The sequence below is a fragment of the Bombina bombina genome, chromosome 1, assembly GCF_027579735.1.
Source record: "Bombina bombina isolate aBomBom1 chromosome 1, aBomBom1.pri, whole genome shotgun sequence".
Classification (NCBI taxonomy): Eukaryota; Metazoa; Chordata; class Amphibia; order Anura; family Bombinatoridae; genus Bombina; species Bombina bombina.
This window is the reverse complement of record NC_069499.1, coordinates 835,495,773-835,516,896: the sequence shown is the minus strand read 5'-3', so window position 1 is coordinate 835,516,896 and position 21,124 is coordinate 835,495,773. Positions and strand designations below refer to the sequence as shown.

Sequence of the window (21,124 nt, the reverse complement as noted above, 5' to 3'; positions counted from 1 at the left end):
GGCAATGAATGCAGCAGAAGTGATTGCAAAAGTAGGATAATAACTCCTGATCTTCTGTATAATGACTTCTTAAAGGGACATAATACTCATATGCTAAATCACTTGAAACTGATGCAGTATAACTGTAAAAAGCTGACAGGAAAATATCACCTGAGCATCTCTATGTAAAAAAGGAAGATATTTTACCTCACAATTTCCTCAGCTCAGCAGAGCAAGTTCTGTGTAAAAAGTTATACTTCACCTGCTCCCAGCTGCAGGTAAAAATAAAAAAAAAATGAAGAAATGAACAGCAGCCAATTAGCATCAGCAGTGCTGAAGTCATGAACTCTTACTGTGATCTCATGAGATTTCATAGTAAGCTTCCTTTACCTGATTGGTGAAATAATTTGAGAGTGCACGAAGCTCAATCTTTCAGTTGTCCCGGGACAGACATACTGATTTGCTGCTTAGAAATCCTTTACAATGGGAGGTGGCTACTGAGGAACTTTTGAGGTAAAATATCTTTCTTTTTTACATAGAGATGTTCAGGTGATATTTTCTAGTCAACTTTTTACAGCTATGCTGCATCACTTTCAAGTGTTTAAACATTTGGGTATTATGGCCCTTTAAGTAAGTTATGCTGTTATGGCAGGCTGAAATTAGGAACCATGCGCTGGAGAAAAAGAAAAACCCGAGGACACAAATCCCATTTCCCACAGGCACCTATGTGCTTCTAAGCTTATGGATTCCTTTTCCCAGGCACATGGTGTCCTTCTAATTGCACTTCTCCTTTGTAAAAGAGTTCACTATACAGTGATCACTCTGTAAGCAGCTTTCTGAACAAACATTTCAAATAAGTTTTTTTACTGAGTGTAAATGCATCACATACACTTACAGTAAAACCTCTCATTTAAAACAGTAATTTTATATAAGCATTTTTATGCTTATGTCTGTATATAATATAAAAATATGTGTTTGCAAACAGAAATGTAAATATGCAGATTTTATTTTTAGCTGGATAACAATGTAAGTAGACATAACTGAAATATTCAAGTAGGAAAGTATGAGGTAAAGACATTCCTCTGTATACTGAAGCATGAAAATGCACATGGTGAGACTGATGTTCTATCCCCTGCTAAACAAGGAATTAACATGTCACAAGCAGCTCTATAACTTGCTTTATCTTTCACACTTTTTTCTATATGGAATATAATGGCTGATTCTTACCTGATTTCAAATAGCTAGCTACAAACTTAAACTGTAAGTAGGAAAGAACAACACAAAATGTCTGCACTCTGCAAGGACAATTACAGAAAGCTTTCTCATAGAGCTGTGAGACTGGTAATGAGAAGACAGTGCAATCAAATGCCACAGCGCCCTCTGTGGTGGTATGACCAGATTGCACACAATGGGCTAGATTACAAGTGGAGCGCTAATTTATCACACGCCAATAAATAATCAGCCATTACAAGTAGCTGGTGGTAGCAGTTAGTGCTTATAAAATTAACCCGAGATCAGATTTCTGGTTAATTTTATAAATGTGCCACAAATGCCCCCAAAATACAGTGGTGTGTATTTTATTAAAAAATAAAAATTGTAGCATTTTTATTTATTATTTTTTTTAAAACTGCAGCAGGCAGTTTCTGGGGGCTAAAGTAAGGGATGTTGGAAAAAAAAACGGCACTAAAAGTGTCTTTACATTGCAGGCTATGAGAACATTGTGTCCCCAGTAAATATACTTTGTATATTCTTATATATAGTACATATATTTATGTGTTAATATATGTATATACACATATTAACACAGATATATGTATAAAATTATATACCAGTGGTGTTGTGCATAACAGTTGCTGAGTCACACTGCCCATGCAATGTGTGCCATCACCAGTTCCCTGAGCAGATACACTGTTTAAAATGAGTCTTTATGTTGTATACTTAAAGGGACAGAAAAGTAAAATTTAAATTTGTATAATTCAGATAGTTGATGCTATTTTAAACAACTTACAAATTTACTTTTGCTTTATTCGCTCAGTATACTTTGTTGAAAAGCATACTGAGATAGGCTCATGAGCAGCAATGCACTACTGGGAGATAGTTGTTGATTGGTGGCTGCACATATATACCTCTTGTCTTTGGCTCACCCAATGCGTTCATCTAGGTTCCTAGTGCACTACTGCTCCTGAGTCTAGGTTTGCAGTTCAACAAAGGTAACCAAGAGAAAGAAGCAAATTTGATATTTGAAGTAAATTAGAAAGTTGTTAAAAACTTTATGCTAAATCTGAATCATAAAAAAAGGTTTCATATCTCTTTATGTATGTTTCACATGCACACTGTTTATGTTGTGTACTTAAAGGGAAATCTTTTTTTCATGATTCAGATAAGATGCCATTTTAAACAACTTTATAATTGACTTATATTATCTATTTTGCTTCATTCTCTTGGTATCTTTTGTTGAAAAGGTAGTAATACAGTACTGGGAGATAGGTGAACACATTGGGTGAGCCAATGACAACAAGCATATATGTGCAGCCACCAATCAGCAGCTACTGAGCCTACCTATGTATCATTTATAAAAAAGGAAACCAAGAGAACAAAACAAAAAAGCTAATAGAAGTAAATTGGAAAGTTGTTTAAAATCACATGATCTGAATCGTGAAGAAAAACATTTTGGATTCATGTCCCTTTAATGATGCTTCACATGCATGTTCACAAAAACTCTCAAAGGGACAGTTAATGATAATTTCAAGTAATAGCTTTCACCTACCTTTATTTAGTAGCTTTCATTGTGTTTAATCTTGTTTGCTGCATGTTCTCACGTCTTCTTTTTTCACTTCTTGAAAAGCTTCTCTTATCATGCCAATTATCATTTTTAACCCTCACACTTGCCACCGTTTCAGCTGTCTCTTCAAATATGTGCACTTAGACACAGGTGTACCTTCAATTAACAGTTTTTATGTATTAAAAGGACAGGTACCTAAAAAAAAAAAGTTAGCTTTCAGGATTATTTCAATCATATTAAAAAGATATATTTCCATATTGAATCCTTACCTTTTTTATCCATAAACTCAAGCGTAGCACTAATGAGATGAGGTCCAATGGGCTGAAATATATAGTGCGATATCTCAGAAACCAAACCGGTGCAATTGTTCATTTTTGTAGCGCAAATCAGCACTAATGTAGCACTAACAAACTGTATCTTTTTTTCGTGATTTAATTACATGGGGTGTAAAGTGGGCGGAGATTGAGATCACATTGGCTAAAATATAATGTGAAATATCTCAGAAACGAAACCGGCACTAACATTTGTTTTTGCAGCACAAATCATCACTAACGAATGGTATATTTTTTTGTGATTTAATTAGATGGGGTGGAAAGTGGGCGGAGATTGAAGTCACATGGGATAAAAGATAATGTGCAAAATCTCAGAAACAAAACCGGTACTAACATTTGTTTTTGCAGCACAAATCAGCACTAACGTAGCATTAACGAATGGTATATTTGTATTCATAATTTAATTACATGGGGTGCCAACTTCACACAGCTCTGCCAGAGTCAGAAAGAAAAAAAAAAAAGGTAAAATTATTACCATGCATTAATACAACAGTCACACAATGTATTACATTGTGAGCAAGACATATTAAAGTGTGTACACTATTTAACTATTTTGTGTGCACACAACAATCTGTAAGGAGTGTACACTAAATAAGTGTCCCAAACAATGCAGTTACATAGTGCGCACAAATTAGCTATCCCAGTCTCCTCCTCGCTTAGGTGTGGTGTGGCATTGCAAACTCATATCCGGACAGATAGCTTAGCATGCTAAGGCATTGTGGCTCTGTAGCAGCCCTAGGGTTGCAGGTTCGATCCCCGGCAAGGTCCACTCAGTCTTTTCATCCTTCCAAGGTCAATAAAATGAGAAGCGCCTTGAGACCCTTACGGGTGATTAGCTGTGCTTTACAAGTACCAAATACATACACATCCGCCCAAGGTAAGGCCAGACAGCAGGGGTATCTAGACAAGATGAACATGAATAATTTCCTGACCTGATCATGCACCTTATTATATTTACGACATAGACCCTAGTAACAGTTTTGGGAATCAAGAGTGTTCTTATTATTTGTAATATTTTACATGCAAGAGAGAACTTCAGTGGCAGATGTGGGTATTATGCCCTGCCTTTGTTAAAAAGTAGGAAAAAAGTGCACAAAGTACAGAAGCAGGCAGTAGTTGTATATGAATATTTCGGCACACAAAACCCTACACGCCTATTGGAGTCAAAGGCTCTCATTATACAGTTACATTGTTCACACATAGTTAATTTGTGCGCACAATGTAACTGCATTGTTTGTGACACTCATTTTGTACGCACAACTTACTTATTGTTGCATGTGCACTAAATCGTTAAATAATGGACATCCTTTAATATGTCGTGCTAACGATGTAATCAATCATGAGCACGATTTATTAAAACATTACATTTTCCATTTTTTTCTTCTTCCTGACACCAGGGGGCTGTGTTCATAATATATTTCCATCTTAAGGTTAAAAAAAATGCTAAAGTGGGCCTCAAATTTCCAATTGCCTATGGATATACGGTACATTAATACTAAATTTAACACTGGTAATGGGGCCTACATAAATCTGTTTATAAAAGAGGACAGAGAAGTTTAAAGTGATGGTAAACTTCATTGATATAAATATTATTGGAAAAAAAGTTAAAAATAAACTTCCTTTTGTCTTGTCTCGCTATATTAATCTTAACCTCAGCTTTTTTCATGACGTATCTTCCTGTCCAATTAATATATTTCGGCCGATAGGTTACCAGTTCCAAATTCAATACGCCCCCTTGATGCTATACGCTTGTGCTTCCTTTTGTGCCTGTTCCGTGCGCATTCATGTAAAATGCATGCACTGTCAGAGCACAGGGAATCATAAATCATTCAGCTCGTTCAGTCAAGGGGGATAATGATCACATCCACTGAGTACCGCAACACCGCTGCCTGCTCCATCTGTAAAGAATGAATCTTGTGATTGTTTACATCTGAGCAGAAAGTGGAGAATTGAGCATGGGCACCTTTGCTGACCTCGTGAACGAGTTTGGATGCCTACGTAGAGAGTGGGTGGGATGGCTCTTTACGTGACTGAGTTTACAAACCAGGAAAAAGAAGGAGGTCTGAAGGAAGGAGTGGTAAGCAGAGATAAATAAAATAAAATGTATACATTTTTAGGAATAAATACAAAAAAATTAAAAATATCAACTATAATAAAAAAATATATATATATATATATATATATATATATATATATATATATATATATATATATATATATATATATAATATAGCCTATATGTATTTGGGATAGGTTTAGCAAACACCTCAACTTTACCATCACTTTAACATAGCAAGTATTACTGATAACATCTCTTTATACTAACTATATAAAACTGCAATGTTGTTATAGCAGTTTAATATGTATTCTGTAGGCCTCCACTCATCAACATTTTAATCTATTTCACATAGCACACAATTCAAAATGTAATAGTAATTTCAAACAATCTATTGTAAATGTAAAACCTATTTACATAATAAAAAATAAATGAAGTATAAGTCAATTAGCCTTGCATTTTTTTTTAATACATTCAAATTTTGCAATTGTCTCTTTATTTGAGAGTAAATAAAAAATACTCAGAGGAAGCTAGAACATAAAATCCTCGCCACTCAGTATGGCAAGGCCCAAAAAAAAAAATTAGAAACACAAATTTTACTTTGAGAAATCTTTACAGGGAGTGCAGAATTATTAGGCAAATTAGTATTTTGACCACATCATCCTCTTTATGCATGTTGTCTTACTCCAAGCTGTATAGGCTCGAAAGCCTACTACCAATTAAGCATATTAGGTGATGTGCATCTCTGTAATGAGAAGGGGTGTGGTCTAATGACATCAACACCCTATATCAGGTGTGCATAATTATTTGGCAACTTCCTTTCCTTTGGCAAAATGGGTCAAAAGAAGGACTTAACAGGCTCAGAAAAGTCAAAAATAGTGAGATATCTTGCAGAGGGATGCAGCACTCTTAAAATTGCAAAGCTTCTGAAGCGTGATCATCGAACAATCAAGCGTTTCATTCAAAATAGTCAACAGGGTCGCAAGAAGCGTGTGGAAAAACCAAGGCGCAAAATAACTGCCCATGAACTGAAAAAAGTCAAGCGTGCAGCTGCCAAGATGCCACTTGCCACCAGTTTGGCCATATTTCAGAGCTGCAACATCACTGGAGTGCCCAAAAGCACAAGGTGTGCAATACTCAGAGACATGGCCAAGGTAAGAAAGGCTGAAAGGCGACCACCACTGAACAAGACACACACGCTGAAACGTCAAGACTGGGCCAAGAAATATCTCAAGACTGATTTTTTTAAGGTTTTATGGACTGATGAAAATAGAGTGAGTCTTGATGGGCCAGATGGATGGGCCCATGGCTGTATTGGTAAAGGGCAGAGAGCTCCAGTCCGACTCAGACGCCAGCAAGGTGGAGGTGGAGTACTGGTTTGGGCTGGTATCATCAAAGATGAGCTTTTGGGGCCTTTTCGGGTTGAGGATGGAGTCAAGCTCAACTCCCAGTCCTACTGCCAGTTTCTGGAAGACACCTTCTTCAAGCAGTGGTACAGGAAGAAGTCTGCATCCTTCAAGAAAAACAAGATTTTCATGCAGGACAATGCTCCATCACACGCGCCAAGTACTCCACAGCGTGGCTGGCAGCCACGCTGTGGAGTACTTCTTTTATACCCTTGTATAAAAGAAGAAAATCTAATGACATGGCCTCCTTGTTCACCTGATCTGAACCCCATTGAGAACCTGTGGTCCATCATCAAATGTGAGATTTACAAGGAGGGAAAACAGTACACCTCTCTGAACAGTGTCTGGGAGGCTGTGGTTGCTGCTGCACGCAATGTTGATGGTGAACAGATCAAAACACTGACAGAATCCATGGATGGCAGGCTTTTGAGTGTCCTTGCAAAGAAAGGTGGCTATATTGGTCACTGATTTGTTTTTGTTTTGTTTTTGAATGTCAGAAATGTATATTTGTGAATGTTGAGATGTTATATTGGTTTCACTGGTAAAAATAAATAATTGAAATGGGTATATATTTGTTTTTTGTTAAGTTGCCTAATAATTATGCACAGTAATAGTCACCTGCACACACAGATATCCCCCTAAAATAGCTATAACTAAAAACAAACTAAAAACTACTTCCAAAACTATTCAGCTTTGATATTAATTAGTTTTTTGGGTTCATTGAGAACATGGTTGTTGTTGTTCAATAATAAAATTAATCCTCAAAAATACAACTTGCCTAATAATTCTGCACTCCCTGTATATTGCTATGTAGTGTTCTTTATGTGAAACAGAGACTCCTACATTACAATACAAGGTCTAAAAAAAATCCAAAATAGAGTTTGTGTGATTTCACTTCATACCGGCGCGGTTTTGAATATGAGTCACGTAGTAAGAAACCTATTCATGCTTTTCGGTCTTACAGTTGTAGCTGTCCGAGCAGACAAGTTTTATTGCTTAAAAGCTTGTGTGAGATATGTATATAGGGAAACAGAATAGATAGGTTTAAGTGAGATGATAAAGGTATATATTGTACAACTGATGGATGGTAGGGGTACAATAGCAAGATTACAACTTTTTCTGTTTAGTATTGAAAGGATGGTTATTACAGACAATTCCCCTTACTAACACATATAGTGCCAGATTAGAAGTGGCACACTAATTTTTTCCCTATTGCGCACAATAAGTTGAATGTAAATATGCTTTTGAGTGAGCGAAGACATCAGTCTTCGCTCACTCAAAAGCATATTTACATTCAACTTATTGTGCGCAATAGGGAAAAAATTAGTGTGCCACTTCTAATCTGGCACTATATGTGTTAGTAAGGGGAATTGTCTGTAATTGTCTGTGCGCGAGTCAAAAAAATATTACATCAACATCATGGCGCCAATTTATGATAGTGCGGATGTAAATGATCCGATATTGCGGATCATGTCCGCCGCACATTGATAAATGCCGACAGCATACACTGTCCGCATTTATCATTGCACCAGCAGTTCTTGTGAACTGCTGGTGCAATACCGCCCCGCTAGCAGGGGGTGTCAATCAACCCGATCGTATTCGATCAGGTTGATTTCATGCGATGTCTGTCCGCCACCTCAGAGCAGGTGGACAGGTTATGGAGCAGCGGTCTTTAGACCACTGCTTCATAACTTGTGTTTCTGGTGAGTCTAAAAGTTCGCCAGAAACACGGGGCTTCAAGCTACACACGGAGCTTGATAAATATGCCCCTATGACTTCAATGTAAGTTTAATTAATGAAAAATTTACCTGAGTAATATAGCTAAAAATAATTGATCACTTTGATAATCAGTATCTTGAAATCAATAATCAATCAATCAATAATTATGAAAAATCAAGGAAGTGAATTATTAGGTGCATAATTTTAATTTAGAGCAGCTATTAACTACTCATGATATATAGATATATATAGGCCAGCTTACAAGTGCAGCGGTATTTAATGCTCCTGCGAGAGTAAACTCTGGTAGAATTAAGTTTTTTTGCGCATTGGGTTGCGCTCGTATTACAAGTTGAAAGTAAGCTGTTTTCACTTGCGCGCTAACCCGACGATCGTAAAAAGCCAAACTTACAATATCATAATAATCTATTCACCCATAGGCATCAATGGAGCAAAAAAATTGGTAAAAACACATTACTTGAACATAAACACGATCGCATATTCTCAAGTGCGCTAACCTGACATGAAAATATAAATATATTTCACATTCCAATGTTCTTCACATAGAAAAATATGTTATATTTATTCATATGCATATTTCTATATATATCTGATAGTATTTTGCTAAAATAAATATTTATACCTATATATATATATATATATATATGTGTGTATAAATATTTATTTTAGCAAAATACCATCAGATATATATAGAAATATGTATAGGAATAAATATAACATTATATATTATATATAGGCATCATACTGTATATTATATATAGGCATAGATATATGAGTATTGCATAAATATGTTTCACGTGTTTTCATCTACTTAACTGCTAAGGGCTCAAATGCATATATATATATATATATATATATATATATATATATATATATATAATGTCCATAGGTGTGTACATATGTACTTATGTGTATATATGTATGTAAATACACATATAAATACATAAATACACATGTATAAACATACCACATACATATCCATCTTTAGACCTGTATATATATATATATATATATATATATATATATATATATATATATCTATGTTAAAGCCCTTTGCCTGTTTTGTTTTTTAGTAACACCTGAGACCTCATATATTTGAGCCCTTATAACTTTTTTATGCAATAATTTATTTTAATAATTATTATTAGATGGTGTTATTATGAGTACAACTGTAAGATTCTAAAGACTTTCTACGCAGACTGTCATCAAATGTGCAGCAAACTTTTAAAGCTTGGAAAGTCTAGCAAGAGTTTAGCAATTCATTTTAAATTTTAAACAAAAAAAACATGCATGCTATACACACTTATAGCAATCTTGCAGCAAATTTATAAAGCAAGTCTATTCTGGAGACTTTCAATGCAGACTTGCTACAAATGTGCAGCAAACTTTTGAAGCTTGTCAAGTCTAGCAAGAGTTTAACAATTCATTTGAAATTTTTAAAGAAAAAAATTGCATGTTATACACACTTGCAGCAAATTTGCAGAAAATGTATAAAGTGTGTCTATTCTGGAAACTTTCAACGCAGACTTGCTACAAATGTGCAGCAAACTTTTAAATCTTGGCAAGTCTAGCAAGACATTAGCAACTAATTTTTAAACTTGCAGCAAATATACATGCTATCTGGGATAGTGCCAGTACAGGCCCAGAATCACTTGCTGACCCATGACAAAAAGTATACACAGATAAAGAGTTTCCAGCCCCTCTTTCTGCCTGCCTGCCTGTCTGTCTGTCTTTACAAAAGATAATTATCTTTAATTCAATGGACATCTGATTTTTAGTAACTGCACGATACAATTGTTTCAAAGAATATTGCTACTATCAGTAAATATGAAGCATGCTTCACTGCTTTAAAAACTGAAAAAAAAAGCGTACCGCACATGGTGTACCCAGGCGGTCTCCCATCCAGGAATTGACCAGGCCTGGCCCTGCTTAACTTCTGAGATCAGACGGGATTGGTTGCATTCAAGGCAGTGTGGAGGTAGACAATTAGCGCCTCTTCCCAACGTGTTTTGTTCTTGCTCATGCTGTCATTCACAGTCTGTAAAAAATTGAAGAGTTAAAACGGGGTTAAAATTTAGATGGCAAATATATAAATAAATTAATAAATAGTCCCAGAATCACTTGCTGACCCATGACAAAAAGTATACAAAGATAAAGAGTTTCCTGCCCCTCTTTCTGCCTGCCTGCCTGTCTTTACAAAAGATAATTATCTTTAATACAATGGACATCTGATTTTTAGTAATTGCAAGATACAGTTGTTTCAAAGAATATTGCTACTATCAGTAAATATGAAGCATGCTTTAAAAATAAAAAAAAGCCTACCGCACCTGGTGTTCCCAGGCGGTCTCCCATCCAGGTACTGACCAGGCCTGGCCCTGCTTAACTTCCGAGATCAGACGGGATCGGGTGCATTCAAGGCAGTGTGGCGGTAGACACTTAGCGGCTCTACCAATGCGTTTTGTTCTTGCTCATGCTGTCATTCACAGTCTGTAAAAAATTGAAGAGTTAAAACGGGGTTAAACATTAGATGGCAAATATATAAATAAATTAATAAATAGTGCCAGTACAGGCCCAGAATCACTTGCTGACCCATGACAAAAAGTATACACAGGTACAGAGTTTCCTGCCCCTCTGCCTGCCTGCCTGTCTGTCTGTCTTTACAAAAGATAATTATCTTTAATACAATGGACATCTGATTTTTAGTAACTGCAAGATACAGTTGTTTCAAAGAATATTGCTACTATCAATAAATATGAAGCATGCTTCACTGCTTTAAAAATAAAAAATAAATCCTACCGCACCTGGTGTTCCCAGGCAGTCCCCCATCCAGGTACTGACCAGGCCTGGCCCTGCTTAATTTCCGAGATTAGGCGGGATTGGGTGCATTCAAGGCAGTGTGGCGGTAGACACTTAGAGCCTCTTCCCAATGCGTTTTGTTCTTGCTCATGCTGTCATTCACAGTCTGTAAAAAATTGAAGAGTTAAAACGGGGTTAAAAATTATATGGCAAATATATAAATAAATTAATAAATAGTGCCAGTACAGACCCAGAATCACTTTCTGACCCATGACAACAAGTATACACAGATAAAGAGTTTCCTGCCCCTCTTTCTGCAAGCCTGCCTGTCTGTCTGTCTTTACAAAAGATAATTATCTTTAATTCAATGGACATCTGATTTTCAGTAACCGCAAGATACAGTTGTTTCAAAGAATATTGCTACTATCAGTAAATATGACGCATGCTTCACTGTTTTAAAAATGGAAAAAAAAAGCATACCGCACATGGTGTTCCCATGCGGTCTCCCATCCAGGAATTGACCAGGCCTGGCCCTGCTTAACTTCTGAGATCAGACGGGATTTGTTGCATTCAAGGCAGTGTGGAGGTAGAATATTAGTGCTTCTTCCCAACGTGTTTTGTTCTTGCTCATGCTGTCATTCACAGTATGTAAAAAATTGAAGAGTTAAAACGGGGTTAAAATTTAGATGTCAGATATATAATAAATAAATAATGCCAGTACAGGCCCAGAATCACTTGCTGACCCATGACAAAAAGAATACACAGATAAAGAGTTTCCTGCCCCTCTTTCTGCCTGCCTGTCTGTCTTTACAAAAGATAATTATCTTTAATACAATGGACATCTGATTTTTAGTAATTACAAGATACAGTTGTTTCAAAGAATATTGCTAATATCAGTAAATATAAAGCATGCTTCACTGCTTTAAAAATGAATAAAAGCCTACCGCACCTGTTGTTCCCAGGCGGTCTCCCATACAGGTACTGACCAGGCCTGGCCCTGCTTAACTTCCGAGATCAGACGGGATCAGGTGCATTCAAGGCAGTGTGGCGGTAGACACTTAGCGCTTCTTCCCAATGCGTTTTGTTCTTGCTCATGCTGTCATTCACAGTCTGTAAAAAATTGAAGAGTTAAAACGGGGTTAAAAATTAGATGGCAAATATATAAATAAATTAATAAATAGTGCCAGTACAGGCACAGAATCACTTTCTGACCCATGACAACAAGTATACACAGATAAAGAGTTTCCTGGGGGCGTGTCCAAGCATCAAACATGGATGGCAGCACATTTGAGAGCTCCGTGCCTCTAGCAATCCAATCTACAATATATCGGAGGATAAACTTCACATCTACCTCCTCAGCATACATGGCCTGAATTAGAAGCCAAAGCCTGACTTGCTCAAGTCACTCTTTATCAAAAAGGAGCCTTTAAACTAATATTATTGAGACATAAGCTGCATGCCATTTCAAATTATTCTTAACCTCCTCCCTGGCCTGCCCGACTATAGATATACCTCATTAAACCTGTAAATATGAAGCCGAAGTCCAGCCTCACCTACAGCCTTCAATGGATCCCTGAGACTTTTCTTTTTTTTTTATGAGGACACAAACATTTGCATAGCGGCACAGAAAAAATGGAGGCAGAGATCGTATTTTTATTATGGGAACTCGGAGCTAAGCTAGACGCCCACTTCTGCGACTTGCGTGGCATTCTCAGAGAAGATCGGGGATCCCCACGAGAAGCTAGCAATGACCTCTATAATCTCTACACACCTGCCGGTGATCGCTATCCCACCTCCTCATTCTGTGACAACTGGAACCTTAAAGCTGCACTCACCTCTGCCCTGACACTGAAACCGGACCGCATGGGGATCACCATAGAGGAGCTGTCTAATCCGGTGCAGCTCGGAAGAGAGGAGGTAAACAATCCTGCTGACATGTCTAAAGCAATAGAGCAGCCAAGCCTAGTGACAACCCCAGCAGAGATGAGGCCGGTCGCATCGGAAGAGAGTCTGCACAAGCTGCAGAGCGATCACAAAATGGAGTCGCGACAGAAGCACTGCCTTGGTTCCAGTCCGCTAAATCTGCTACAAAGTCCTACACATCATGTGGACTCACATTACAGCCTGATTGTGGTCTCTTCTTCAGTCGCTGGAGTAGATTTGAGCAGAGGCAGCGGTGCAATCTGATAAACTTTGGTAAACTGACAGTCAAGATGGGAGTAGGGTAAGAACATAGTAGAAACTTTATTCACTCATAAGCCCATAACTTACATGTGATGTCTGCCCTCAGAGATTCTTCAGTTGGTTGTTGGACATTTCACGGAACTCTGCCCGCATGACTGAGTCTAGAAAGATTCATGATCTGCACCGACTGAATCAGCAGCCACATGTTTGTTTGTTTTTCAGTTAGCGATATAAGCATTACACCATGTATATTTTTATGAGCCTCAAGTTTGTTATTTGGAGGCACTGTATCCTCTTAAAATGTATTTCCTTCAATGTGTTTCTGCTTACACACCTTCTAAGATACCGTTTAGTATATGAGCACTTGAACCTTTACTATTAAGCCTGTAAAGTTCTGTTTGGGACTTATTGTTTAATCTCTGTTGATGTTCACTATATCTACCCACATGGTTTAATTGCTTCCTTCCCAGTCCTTATGGAGAATGCATCTTGTAGTTCACTACTAATTGAGTTACACCTGTTTATCATTACTCTGTAATCTTAATGCTTACACTCATATCATACAAATTGCACTTAGTCTCTGATTGTGATTTCTGCTCTTACTCCCATGCCATTTTCCCTTTTGAGATATGACATGATACTCATGTCCATGGCCTGCAAGTCTATATACTAGCATGGTAGTGGAACATACTACAGAGTTTGATCCAGCTCACGGCTATTCCTTTGATAGTATATGTGGGATTCTTTAGGTAACAAGCTTGGTAGTACTCTTATAGAGGGTAAGTTCACTTTATTAGATTGCCAGCCTCTATACTACCACATGCACATAACTCTCCCACCATATTAGCTGCTCACATATTTAAAGCATATCCTATAATAATCTATTTTACATCTGATGGCTCCTGTTTGAGTACTTAGCTTTTGCACTATAGAGGGGGTTGAGGTACTCCAGGCTCCTATATAGGCTGGTTCTGGTTTGCGCTTATTTAATCTTCTCTCCATCATACTGAAAATGTCAGCCATACATGTTAAACTGCTCTGACACTATCATTTACACTCACTGTTATAAGGTTGCTATAGCCATAGTAGATGTACATATGTTGATCTATACAAATAACCTAGGAGCATGTGCGGGACATCCTGTGATAATAGTTTTACCATAACTCCTATATATCATTCAAAGACCCATACGGGTTTCTATAGAGCGGTATTGAGATTATTAATATATCTAACAGGAGCTATTGAGTACAGCATTTCTTCTAGACACTAACTTAGGTTCATATTCTATTATAAAGACTGCTCCCATCTTGAGGCTAAGTGCCTAGCTCTGAGGTAATCTATTACATTGAATAACTAGTTACAGCCTATACCCTACAGAATACATATAGCTGAGCTAGCATGAGAGTGTCTGGTAGCAACTAGCGCAGATGGTTCCTATGACCTCATAATGATGCACCATTTCCTTTAGAAGTCTATTGTACCAGCAATAGGGTACATATGAGCATCTCTGTAATTTTAAGTCACTCAATTTTAATATATGAATATAGGAAATATTTAGCTTATCTGTTTAGTGTTGTTAACCTTCAGTTAACTATATTACCACTCATGTATTCAGTTCCTATCTGTTTAGCTCCATCTACTTTTAAGGCTTAAGTATCAACCTACTCACTAACCTTTTATAGGTCCAAGAACGGCCACTCTAAACCCTAATCCCCCTCAAATTATAAAATTATAAGCTTAATAAGGCCCAAGGGAGCTGCAGTTGGTTTTAGGAAGACTTAATTAAAGATTATCTTTGAAAAAGAGGTGTAGGGAACCAATTGGCTGTTCCTCATTAGTTATACCCTTATACTTAAATCGATGCTTATTTCTAACTGGCCACGCCCCCCCCACTCTTATTTCGAGCGGCTTTTGCCCGCTGCTTCCCCCCCCCATAATCACTACTAAGGTCCAAAAGTGGCCTCACAAATGCCAATTTCCCTTCTCACCCTCCATTAGAATTTTTAGGTCCGAAAGTAGCCTCCTCTCTGAGTAACATAGGGAACCCTAACTAATATATAAAAATGAGGTTTCATTCCTAGACACTTGCACTTCTAAACCAGCATTGCATACCACCACTTATTGTACGAATGAATATTGTGACATTGACTTGCGAAATGTAATATTTATCCTTGAAGTTCCAACATGACCATATATGTTCTTTTAGTTCCATTTTCAAGAAGGTTTCCCTCATTAGCTTGGAAAGTACATCACCGAATAACTAAAGGGACTCACGAATAGTTTAAAGAGAGACTCAAACTTCACTCTCTGGTTATTGTTTGGATTACTACTCTCCTGCCCAATGGCTACTTATTTGTAAAGAACATGCATCGCTTATATGTGTAGTTGGTCCATATACATTGTCTTGTATGGTGATGTAATATCATATCTGTACATCATTGTTTAAGTGTTTTTTTTTCTTCTTGTCATCGTCACTAATAACCTCAATAAAAATAAATTTATAAAAAAAAAAAAAGTTTCCTGCCCCTCTTTTTGCCTGCCTGCCTTTCTGTCTGTCTTTACAAAAGATAATTATCTTTAATTCAATGGACATCTGATTTTTAGTAACTGCAAGATACAGTTGTTTCAAAGAATATTGCTACTATCAGTAAATATGAAGCATGCTTCACTGCTTTAAAAATGGAGAAAAAAAAGCGTACCGCACATGGTGTTCCCAGGCGGTCTCCCATCCAGGAATTGACCAGGCCTGGCCCTGCTTAACTTCTGAGATCAGACGGGATTGGTTGCATTCAAAGCAGTGTGGAGGTAGGCAATTAATGCCTCTTCCCAACGTGTTTTGTTCTTGTTCATGCTGTCATTCACAGTCTGTAAAAAATTGAAGAGTTAAAACGGGGTTAAAATTTAGATGGCAAATATATAAATAAATTAATAAATAGTGCCAGTACAGGCCCAGAATCACTTGCTGACCCATGACAAAAAGTATACACAGATAAAGAGTTTCCTGCCCCTCTTTCTGCCTGCCTGCCTGTCTGTCTTTACAAAAGATAATTATCTTTAATTCAATGGACATCTGATTTTTAGTAACTGCAAGATACAGTTGTTTCAAAGAATATTGCTACTATCAGTAAATATGAAGCATGCTTCACTGCTTTAAAAATGGAAGAAAAAAAAGAATACCGCACATGGTGTTCCCAGGCGGTCTCCCATCCTGGTACTGACCAGGCCTGGCCCTGCTTAACTTCCAAGATCAGACGGGATTGGATGCATTCAAGGCAGTGTGGAGGTAGACAATTAGCACCTCTTCCCAAGGTGTTTTGTTCTTGCTCATGCTGTCATTCACAGTCTGTAAAAAATTGAAGAGTTAAAACGGGCTTAAAATTTAGATGGCAAATATATAAATAAATTAATAAATAGTGCCAGTACAGGCCCAGAATCACTTGCTGACCCATGACAAAAAGTATACACAGATAAAGAGTTTCCTGCCCCTCTTTCTGCCTGCCTGCCTGTCTGTCTTTACAAAAGATAATTATCTTTAATACAATGGACATCTGATTTTCAGTAACTGCAAGATACAGTTGTTTCAAAGAATATTGCTACTATCAGTAAATATGAAGCATGCTTCACTGCTTTAAAAATGGGGAAAAAAAAGCACAACGCACAAGGTGGCCTCCCATCCAGGAATTGACCAGGCCTGGCCCTGCTTAACTTCTGAGATCAGACGGAATTGGTTGCATTCAAGGCAGTGTGGAGGTAGACAATTAGCTCCTCTTCCCAACGTGTTTTGTTCTTGCTCATGCTGTCATTCACAGTCTGTAAAAAAATGAAGAGTTAAAACAGGGTTAAAATTTAGATGGCAAATATATAAATAAATTAATAAATAGTGCCAGTACAGGCCCAGAATCACTTTCTGACTAATTACAAAAAGTATACACAGATAAAGAGTTTCCTGCCCCTCTTTCTGCCTACCTGCCTGCCTGCCTGCCTGCCTGTCTGTCTGTCTTTAGAAAAGATAATTATCTTTTATACAATGGACATCTGATTTTTAGTAACTGCAAGATACAGTTGTTTCAAAGAATATTGCTACTATCAGTAAATATGAAGCATGCTTCACTGCTTTAAAAATGGAAAAAAAAGCGTAACACACATGGTGTTCCCAGGCAGTCTCCCATCCAGGAATTCACCAGGCCTGGCCCTGCTTAACTTCTGAGATCAGACTGGATTGGTTGCATTCAAGGCAGTGTGGAGGTAGACAATTAGCGCCTCTTCCCAACGTGTTTTGTTCTTGCTCATGCTGTCATTCAGTGTCTGTAAAAAATTGAAGAGTTATAACGGGGTTAAAATTTAGATGGCAAATATATAAATAAATTAATAAATAGTGCCAGTACAGGCCCAGAATCACTTGCTGACCCATGACAAAAAGTATACACAGATAAAGAGTTTCCTGACCCTTTTTCTGGCTGCCTGTCTGTCTGTCTTTACAAAAGATAATTATCTTTAATACAATGGACATCTGATTTTTATTTACTGCAAGATACAGTTGTTTCAAAGAATATTGCTACTATCAATAAATATGAAGCATGCTTCACAAATAAAAAATAAATCCTACCGCACCTGGTGTTGCCAGGCGGTCTCCCATCCAGTTACTGAAAAAGGCCTGGACCTGCTTAACTTCTGAGATCAGACAGGATCAGTTGCATTCAAGGCAGTGTGGAAGTAGACACTTTCTCCTCTTCCCAATGCGTTTTGTTCTTGCTCATGTTGTCATTTACAGTCTGTAAAAAATGGAAGAGTTAAAACAGGGTTAAAATTTAGATGGCAAATATATAAATAAATTAATAAATAGTGCCATTACAGGCCCAGAATCACTTGCTGACCCATAACAAAAAGTATGCAAAGATAAATAGTTTAATGCCCCTCTTTCTGCCTTCCTGCCTGTCTGTCTTTACAAAAGATAATTATCTTTAATACAATGGACATCTGATTTTAAGTAATTGCAAGATACAGTTGTTTCAAAGGATATTGCTACTAGTAATAAATATGAAGCATGCTTCACTGCTTTAAAAATAAAAAAATGCCTACCGCACCTGGTGTTCCCAGGCGGTCTCCCATCCAGGTACTGACCAGGCCTGGCCCTGCTTATCTTCCGATATAAGACGGGATCGGGTGCATTCAAGGCAGTGTGGAGGTAGACAATTAGCTCCTCTTCCCAACGTGTTTTGTTCTTGCTCATGCTGTCATTCACAGTCTGTAAAAAATTGAAGAGTTAAAACGGGGTTAAAAATTAGATGGCAAATATATAAATAAATTAATAAATAGTGCCAGTACAGACCCAGAATCACTTTCTGACCCATGACAAAAAGTAGACAGATAAAAAATTTCCTGCCCCTCTTTCTGCCTGCCTGCCTGTCTGTCTTTACAAAAGATAATTATCTTTAATACAATGGACATCTGATTTTTAGTAACTGCAAGATACAGTTGTTTCAAAGAATATTGCTACTATCAGTAAATATGAAGCATGCTTCACTGCTTTAAAAATGGGAAAAAAAAGCGTACCGCACATGGTGTTCCCAGGCGGTCTCCCATCCAGGAATTGACCAGGCCTGGCCCTGCTTAACTTCTGAGATCAGACGGGATTGGTTGCATTCAAGGCAGTGTGGAGGTAGGCAATTAGCGTGTCTTCCCAATGCGTTTTGTTCTTGCTCATGCTGTCATTCACAGTCTGTAAAAAATTGAAGAGTTAAAACAGGGTTAAAATTTAGATGGCAAATATATAAATAAATTAATAAATAGTGCCAGTACAGGCCCAGAATCACTTGCTGACCCATGACAAAAAGTATACACAGATAAAGAGTTTCCTGCCCCTCTTTCTGCCTGCCTGCCTGTCTCTCTGTCTTTACAAAAGATAATTATCTTTAATACAATGGACATCTGATTTTTATTTACTGCAAGATACAGTTGTTTGAAAGAATATTGCTACTATCAATAAATATGAAGCATGCTTCACTGCTTTAAAAATAAAAAATAAATCCTACCGCACCTGGTGTTCCCAGGCGGTCTCCCATCCAGGTACTGACCAGGCCTGGCCCTGCTTAACTTCCGATATAAGACGGGATCGGGTGCATTCAAGTCAGTGTGGCGGTAGACACTTAGTGGCAATTCCCAATGCGTTTTGTTCTTGCTCATGCTGTCATTCACAGTCTGTAAAAAATTGAAGAGTTAAAACGGGGTTAAAAATTAGATGGCAAATATATAAATAAATTAATAAATAGTGCCAGTACAGACCCAGAATCACTTTCTGACCCATGACAAAAAGTAGACACAGATAAAAAATTTCCTGCCCCTCTTTCTGCCTGCCTGTCTGTCTGTCTTTACAAAAGATAATTATCTTTAATACAATGGACATCTGATTTTTAGTAACTGCAAGATACAGTTGTTTCAAAGAATATTGCTATTATCAGTAAATATGAAGCATGCTTCACTGCTTTAAAAATGGAAGAAAAAAAAGCCTACCGCACATGGTGTTCCCAGGCGGTCTCCCATCCAGGTACTGACCAGGCCTGGCCCTGTTTAACTTACGAGATCAGACGGGATTGGTTGCATTCAAGGCAGTGTGGAGGTAGACAATTAGCACCTCTTCCCAAGGTGTTTTGTTCTTGCTCATGCTGTCATTCACAGTCTGTAAAAAATTGAAGAGTTAAAACGGGCTTAAAATTTAGATGGCAAATATATAAATAAATTAATAAATAGTGCCAGTACACTTGCTGACCCATGACAAAAAGTATACACAGATAAAGAGCTTCCTGCCCCTCTTTCTGCCTGCCTGCCTGTCTGTCTTTACAAAAGATAATTATCTTTAATTCAATGGACATCTGATTTTTAGTAACTGCAAGATACAGTTGTTTTAAAGAATATTGCTACTATCAGTAAATATGAAGCATGCTTCACTGCTTTAAAAATGGGAAAAAAATCCTACCGCACCTGGTGTTCCCAGGCGGTCTACCATCCAGGTACTGACCAGGCCTGGCCCTGCTTAACTTCCGAGATCAGACAGGATCGGGTGCATTCAAGGCAGTGTGGCGGTAGACACTTAGCCCTTCATCCCAATGCGTTTTGTTCTTGCTCATGCTGTCTGTCACAGTCTGTAAAAAATTGAAGAGTTAAAACGGGGTTAAAAATTAGATAGCAACTATATAAATAAATTAATAAATAGTGCCAGTACAGGCCCAGAATCACTTGCTGACCCATGACAAAAAGTATACACAGATAAAGAGTTTCCTGTGCCTCTTCCCAACGTGTTTTGTTCTTGCTCATGCTGTCATTCACAGTCTGTATAAAATTGAAGAATTACAACGGGGTTAAAATTTAGATGGCAAATATATAAATAAATTAATAAATAGTGCCAGTAGAGGCCCAGAATCACTTACTGACCCATGACAAAAAGTATACAGAGATAAAGAGTTTCCTGCCCCTCTTTCTGCCTTCCTGCCTGTCTGTCTTTACAAAAGATAATTATCTTTAATACAATGGACATCTGATTTTAAGTAATTGCAAGATACAGTTGTTTCAAAGAATATTGCTACTAGTAATAAATATGAAGCATGCTTCACTGCTTTAAAAATGAAGAAAAAAAAAAAAAAAAAAGGGGGGGAGCGGAGCCGACTACAAACCTGATCAGACGTCTACTACAGGAGTTCCGGCTCTAAAATTTATTTCTGGGGATTTCTCTGGTAATTATATTAATAATTCCAACCCTCTAATAAGGACTCATTGTAGCCCACCTCATAAGCCGAGTTATAAATCAGTCTTAGTGGCCAGAAAGATGAACTTTGGCTAGAAATACTTGCACTAAAGC

At 37.5% G+C, this 21,124-nt stretch overlaps 3 non-coding genes and 6 pseudogenes across 3 annotated transcripts; all 9 read right to left on the bottom strand.

The window, feature by feature from the left end:
* Positions 1 to 10,607: 10,607 nt before the first annotated feature.
* LOC128646163 (5S ribosomal RNA) lies at positions 10,608 to 10,726 on the bottom strand. The gene has a single exon (XR_008400217.1). It is a non-coding gene; the product is annotated as a 5S ribosomal RNA (ribosomal RNA).
* A 355-nt stretch (positions 10,727 to 11,081) lies between these two features.
* LOC128646200 (uncharacterized) lies at positions 11,082 to 11,200 on the bottom strand (annotated as a pseudogene).
* Positions 11,201 to 12,025: 825 nt separating this feature from the next.
* LOC128646320 (5S ribosomal RNA) lies at positions 12,026 to 12,144 on the bottom strand. Its single transcript, XR_008400270.1, has one exon. It is a non-coding gene; the product is annotated as a 5S ribosomal RNA (ribosomal RNA).
* A 4,298-nt stretch (positions 12,145 to 16,442) lies between these two features.
* Positions 16,443 to 16,561, bottom strand: LOC128646169 (uncharacterized; annotated as a pseudogene).
* A 1,783-nt stretch (positions 16,562 to 18,344) lies between these two features.
* LOC128646176 (uncharacterized) lies at positions 18,345 to 18,463 on the bottom strand (annotated as a pseudogene).
* A 355-nt stretch (positions 18,464 to 18,818) lies between these two features.
* LOC128646252 (uncharacterized) lies at positions 18,819 to 18,937 on the bottom strand (annotated as a pseudogene).
* A 360-nt stretch (positions 18,938 to 19,297) lies between these two features.
* Positions 19,298 to 19,416, bottom strand: LOC128646172 (uncharacterized; annotated as a pseudogene).
* A 359-nt stretch (positions 19,417 to 19,775) lies between these two features.
* LOC128646196 (uncharacterized) lies at positions 19,776 to 19,894 on the bottom strand (annotated as a pseudogene).
* A 344-nt stretch (positions 19,895 to 20,238) lies between these two features.
* LOC128646390 (5S ribosomal RNA) lies at positions 20,239 to 20,357 on the bottom strand. Its single transcript, XR_008400318.1, has one exon. It is a non-coding gene; the product is annotated as a 5S ribosomal RNA (ribosomal RNA).
* Positions 20,358 to 21,124: the final 767 nt, after the last annotated feature.